A 7,107-nucleotide genomic window follows, 5' to 3' on the forward strand; every position below is an offset into this window, starting at 1 on the left:
CAGCAGGACTTGGTCAGGCAAAGCGTTATCCCCATGAAATCCAAGCAGGCCTGTTGCAGAATCAGCTCAGAAATCTCCACACACTGCTCAACAGTTGTGTTATTAAATCTGATAGTAAGTGTGATTGGATGAACCACATTGCTTCAATCCATGTACTGCTTCTGGACTTGAGCTGACACTTTATAATTTCTGGAAAATTAAATAGTAGGGAATATGGTGCAGTGGCAATCAAGCTAAATAGTTAGGAGACAGTTTTGCTGCAGGAGAAGTAATAGCTGTATTACTCACATATGTAGATGTGGCGCTTAGGGACATGGTTTAGTGGTGGACTTGGCAGTGGTAGGTTAACGGTTGGACTTGATGATCTTAAAGGTCTTTTCCAACCTAAACAATTTTATGATCTCGCATAGGGACATGGTTTAGTGGGCATGGTGGTGTTGGGTTGACGGTTGGACTCGATGATCTTAGAGGTCTTTTCCAACCTTAATGATTCTATGATTCTGTGATTCTACTTTGAATTTTTCACTATTCATATCCTTACCTTCCATTACGTCTGACGGTGAAGAACAGATTGCTCTTCCTAGGCTCAATGAAAGATTTCTGGCAGCATTTCTCTGTTGGTCAGTGACGAGAGTAAGGATGACTTCTTACTGACGTGAGGTATGTCTGCAGAATTCCCATCAGACACAACTGTATCAGCAAAAACGTACTTCTTGCTTGAGAAAGCTAATGTGCCTGTATCAGGAACTGCAGTCTGCAGGTGGTGGGGAGATGAAGTCAGCCTTCCCAGTGGCCCTAGCCACAGGCATGGCCGTAAGCTGCTTTGAGAGAGGCTCATCAGAGCTCCGAAACGCTGCTATGGGCACAGCCCATATGCCCTCTGTACCAGGACAGGGCAAAAGACAAGCTCCTGAAGCCTGGACCTTCCTCACCACATTTGGTTTGCTCAGCGAATCCCAGACTATCGTGTTGGCATGTATGACCAGCTCCGGTGCTGCCTTCAGAGCATCCCCCTTTAGTGCCCACACTCAGTCCAGTGAGACTTTTGTAGGTCACAGTCGCCTGGCAGTACCCCTTACTTCTTTCCAATAGATTCCCCTCCTGTGCTGTGAGGTGAGACGCAGGGGGAGCTCTGGCGTCCTCAGTGCATCACCACTCCTGAAACTTGCACTACTGGCAGTCGTCAGGAATGAGAAACACAAAGCCAGGAACAGAGGCCTTTCATTTTCCATCAGTTCTTCTACATCGAGAGAGGCACTTTCTGCCTCCCCGATGAGTGCCTATGGAGGGTATCTTCGCGCTCTAAGCAGCCTTATAAGGCAGTTAGAGGCTTTTCTTGGCTTCAGTCCTCATGCTTTCCTGGAGATACATGCAAAGAAAAGGAGAGCGTTCCCTTTGAAGGAAGGACTTTGTTTGGTGCTGATAAGAGAGAGTTTGTTAACTCAGCTTTGAACTTGCAAGCTGTCTTATGATCTTCTGGGCTCCTCCCTTTACCTTGCAGACATCTTAGCTATCTCCATTATTCACAAAACTCCCTATACCTTTCCCTGCCTCTCAGCACGCACCAGGAGCTCCTAAAGACATTGTACCATTGACAAGTGGTGTAATGACAAATGGGCCCATTCCTTTCGTACCTCACTGCTGAAGCAACAATCTGAAGTTACACCAAGGGTGTGAATGAGGATCCAGCCCTCCTACCCACCATCACCTATGCCCAGTTATTCAGAAAAAAAGTTTCAGATTATGAACCGTCCTGGCAATCTGCTTACCTTGAACAGTTGGGTACCAGGACTCCCCAGCCTGAGGGTACGTCATCAAATCCTACAAGCCCTCCCATCCCAAACCCCTCTTTGACCTCTCCCAGGGACTCTTCCCGCAATGCCTGTTTCAGGTGAAAGTCATTTTTATCCCAAGAAGTTACAGAATTATTTTCTCTTTATTTCAGGAGAAAAGAGTCTCACTACAGGCCATTTCCTGATATAGCAGTGAATAGCAGTCGGAGATTGATTCTGGCCTTAGGGAGGCTGAGCTGCTTTGTTTAGAAATTCAAGGGCAGAGCGGTGACACAAACTGGGGCACAGGAGGAGACATACGAGAAGAAATGCAAAAGGAGGAAGCAAAGAAAAGACATGGAAGGCAACATTGCTGGGGACACAGCTGGAGACACACTCTTGGAAGGTGGCACTTTGTGCCAAAGGAGGTACCTCTGACAGGTCTGTGGTGTGTGGATAAGCCACACCGGAGCAGGGACACCCCCAAAGGGACTGCAGCTCCCACACCAGAGCAGGGGAGGTGCAAGAAGCAAGGAGCAGCAGAAGAAAAGGGTAAGAAGCAAGGAATGGTAGACAGAAACCATTAAGCACTGACCCCAACCTCCTGCATTGCCCGTTGCCTCACCAGAGTGAGAGCAGTGTGTGGTGAAAAGATGGGGAGCTGAGATTAGCAGGGAGAAAAGCTGTTGGACTGAAGCTCAGCCAGAAGCAGGGGGAGAAAAAGAATTTCCCTAAGTGTTTGTTAAATAGCTTGCCTTCTAGTTTTTCTCAATACCTAAACCAGTAATGATAAGTTTCTGTTAGTTGACAATAAATTAAACAAAGTGAAATTCCCTGAGTTGAGACCGTTTTGCCCATGACAACCTATTGACCTGCAAGATGTTTGCTCCCTCTACAGAGATTTATCTTCCCTTCAGTGTGTGGCTGGTACAACATCCTGCAATTTTGTCTATTCGCAGTGTCAAGGATTTTCACAAAAGTCATGGAATTGACTGTGACCTAACTAAGAAAGGGGGATTGATGATTCCCATCAGGCAAGACAATAGATTAACAAAACACCCTCCCTAGGCTGACCGCCAGATGCTTTGGGACTCACCCTAGATCTTCTGAACGTGGTGGCGTTCTGGGTGAATATGCAGAAATTCCAATTTCTTCCCTCAAATAACTCTTTCTAGCTGCTATCCTGGATTCATCCTTGGGCAGGATTTTGCTACTGCAGAGGTTGTTCCATGTTTGTTTGAAATCATGACTCAGTCAGGCGTGCACCTAGCGATGGGACCGATCAATAAACGCCTACAATGGAAGAAGGCTCAGGGGAGGAGGGCAAGGGCTCGTGAAGCCCGGGGAAGGAAGGACTGACTGACCACTGCTGTTGCAAATAAACCTGAGCTGATCTCAACACAAAGGGAACTGAGGGTAGCCTTTGTTTTAGATCAACTGGCTATATCAGCTGAGCGGATCAAGTGGTTGTGTAAATGTCTGTCCCCGAGTTAATCAAAAGGGTTTGAATGCCTCCCTGAGTTAGCCAGACCAGCAACAGGGGAGTGCATCCATGGCTCAGCCCTGCAGAGAGTATAAAATCTGGACGGCAAGCAGCAAGAGCTCTGAAGAGGGCAACGGGCCTGAGCTGGTCTCAACATATGTATTCCTTTGCAGGGACTAGGGATGCTCAGGGTCACGATGGTGGGCGTATTATGGAGACTGGTAACGGGAATCATGTTTGGGTTGTGATTCAATGGTATACTGCAATTGCTGTTTTCTGCTGTCATTTGTGCTTGTATTGTGATTTCAGTTCACTGCTGTACCACTCTGCTTGATCAAAATCACACGTAATATCAAGTATCTTCAAATAAGTAAATTTGGTGCTAAACATTAAACCCTCCATGTGTGGAATATCTATAAGATCCTGTTCAGAGAATATTTGGCTCTGACAGGCTATAGGTGAAAAAGTTGGCTTGGGAGTCCTGAGTCATTGAACTGCCTGTAACCATATGATTCCTCATGAGAGACTTTACCCGATCTCCACAAGTTTCACTCTGTTTAGTATAATTGTCTAAATATCATTTAGTAACCACACGTTCCTTCAGACAATCACCACTGTCTTTGCTGAGCGCGTCTAGAACAAGGTATGCAACAGAATGACTTTCAGTGTGCTTCCACGATCCGAAATGACAGTGATGTGCCTTAACACTTGGGTGTGAGTTCATTTCCAACAGTGTAAAAGCTCAGAGTTGGTGATCTCACCTGTCATACAAGATGCGTCAGCAGCCTCGAAGTCGGGGAGCGATGAGAGCAGGTCTGGCGTTTCACTCATGCACGCAAGATTGTCATAGGCGGTAACAATAAGATCACTTTGTTCTATTTCCACAAAAAGGATGCGAACTTCATTTCCCTTTCCTTGGGAAGTGATGCACTAAGCACCAGGTGCAACTTGCTGCACTCTGGAGTCTGGAACATGTTAGCAGATGGGTCGTTTCGTGCAGCTGGATTACGGGACCTGTCTTCTGCAGCTGGAGTTTTCCTGTCCGCCTTCGCCGTACACAGAAAGAGGAAGGGCAGCCTCCAGAGCCAGGCTCCACGGGCCTCCCAGGGGTGTTGTTTCTCCCTTTGTAGGGGAAGCTGATGTACTGCTTTTCTCTTCTGTTCCAAACTTAGCTGAAGGATAAGGCAGGGAGCAATGTGGGTAATCGTTTTGGTCTCTGATGGTCTGAAATCGTCGCTGTACCAGGAACTCTGCTGACTGGCTGCTCATCTCGTCACTCTCGGTTAAGCTACATCTTCCGACAGCTCACAGCAGGGTGCCGCATGCTTTTTTGAGCAGAAAACATTCCAGTGGACATCTAACCGCAGGGCTGGATTTATTTCCTGATGAACGTCCACCCCAGTGTCCCCCATTCAATTTATTCCACCTAACGTTTTAAATTACCGCTGGGGCTGAAGAACTCTGAGATCTTCACTAGCCTCTTGTAATACATTTGGTGTCTGTATCTGCCCCCACCCCCAGGAGGAACACTTCTCTCTTTTTTCCATGTTTACAAGTTTGATATTCCTTCAAAGGTTTCCCCTCACTACACACAAAACTCCTTGGCGGTGTTTGAGCCTAGTCTCATTTCCTCAGCAGAGCTGTCGTGCAAGCCTTCGGCTATCCACTGTCTTCATCGTTCAATACAGACAGCCTTTCTGGTGGCTATCACTACTGACAAGCTGAAGAGGATGATCAAAATCTGAAAGATTGACTCTTCTTCTGTTGCTATTGTTTGGGACAATATTACTGATAAAATTCGACTTAAGTTTTCATCCAAGCTTTAGTCTGAATCTCACCTTGTCAGCATATTGACTATTCTTTTCCCCTAAACTGCGTACACCTAGGTCTGATGTTTTCCCCGTATGTTATGTAGGTGTCTCTATTCTGTCGCGTGGCCGCCTCAAACTCTGTCCACATGTTAACAGAGCCTAATACCATCCATGAGGTCGCCAGGTATGTTGCTGCTGTTGGAAGGATGGTCCTCTGAAAACTCTGATGCTCTCATCCTAGTATTTTGCCACGGAAAACTCTGGAGCTCTCTTACAGCTATTTGGTGGGGTTTGGGTGGTTCTGCTTGCACTCATCGTCTGAATTCAAATGGAGATGAGCACTCATAGGAGAAAGAAAGTTTATTTCCTACTTCTTCCCTTCCTTTAATATTTATTCTGAGACTGAGGGAAACTAAGAAGGAAAGAACTTCCCGAGTACAGACAAGTGTGGAATGACATGGGGAGCCAGTGGCTGCTGTGTGCCCCCACCAACATTGCTCTTCAAGGATCAGCGCTTGTTTGTGAGTACGCCCACAATGTGAATGAGCATGTAGGCAACACATTTTAAGGCAGAACAACTACAAATTATTAATATATCCTTCTGCTGGCATAAAAGTTGGGACTGAGGGGACAAAGGACAATATATTCTTCCAGACAGAGTCTAAATCTGGGGAAATTCATTGTGGAGGTCGTCTCAAATCACCATAGTCCCAGTGGACAGATCACTTGGAACATCTGAAACCTGCTGCTGCATGGCAAGATGTGCCGTGGAGCACGCTTGGTCATGGAGAGGTCTAGGTCACTCCACTGTCTAACTGCAAAACAACAAATGTTAGCAAGACAGCAATGCACAGGAACAGTATATGCCAAATAATATTAGTGACATGTCACCCTTGCTAAAAGCCATTAAAGACTGAGTTAACAGCCTGAAGAAAAAAACTCACTAGAGAAAAAAGTAGGGAAGTGGAGTAGAAGAGCCATTGGGGAGGAAAAGAATGAAATTCTTGGGTCTTTGCACAGCTACGGTAGTACAGGGAAAAGTCCACAGGGTGTCATCAGAGCGTCAAGGAACAGCAAAAAAAAAAAAACAAACCAAACCCAAAAAACCTTTCTGGAATAAAGGCTTCCTGCACAGCTTTTGTCTTGGGAAGTCCATGCAACATATTTATAGTGGCTGTAGCCACCTTCATGCTGAAATACTTCAAAATCTACTCAGTAGTAAAAACATTTAGCTCTTTTGCAACTTTTTATAAAAAGTAAATCTCAAAGTACTTTACAACGATGATAATAAGCTTTAGCACTGCTTTAGCAATAGGAAAATCGGGATTCAGAGTAGCTTGCTCATCATGACTCAGGAACAGGGTCAGGAGGAGAGACGAGCTCTCCCGAGAGCCAGGAGTCCTGATGGTCTCTGTCTCCCCTCTGTACGTGCTCCTGGGGCAGGCGTGGAGAGCAGCAGAACCTCTACCACCACCACCAAGAGTGGCGGGGTAGGACTGAGAGAGAAGCAGGGCTCAGTGACAGCAAATACTACCAGTTTTCCCAAATGAGACAGATATGAAGCATTTGGTAAACCTCGCTTTGAGCTACCCTTGTGTAGGTAGTCTTGTGTAGGTCCCTTCCAACCCAAACTATTCTATGATTCTATGATTCTATGATCTTATGGCTGTCTCCACGTTTCAGAGATTTCAGAGACAAGTCACTGTCTGGGTGGCTCATTCTTCACACGCAAGAGGAGAGCAAGAAGAAGAGGAACCAGGAGCTGTATAAATTACCCCGAACACATCCTTCTGTCCGTGGCATGGGAGGCTGCGGGGTGGCCATGTCACTCCCCCCGCCATTCCCAGCACAGATGTCATTTTGATGACCCTGGCTCTAGCACCCAGTTCCACTTATAGAATCATAGAATCATAGAATCATTAAGGTTGGAAGAGACCTCTAAGATCATCGAGTCCAACCGTCAACCCAACACCCCCATGCCCACTAAACCATGTCCCTCAGCGCCTCATCTACACGTCTTTTAAATACCTCCAGGGATGGT

Source organism: Pygoscelis adeliae, unplaced genomic scaffold (genome assembly GCF_000699105.1).
Source record: "Pygoscelis adeliae isolate BGI_AS28 unplaced genomic scaffold, ASM69910v1 Scaffold89, whole genome shotgun sequence".
Taxonomy (NCBI): Eukaryota; Metazoa; Chordata; class Aves; order Sphenisciformes; family Spheniscidae; genus Pygoscelis; species Pygoscelis adeliae.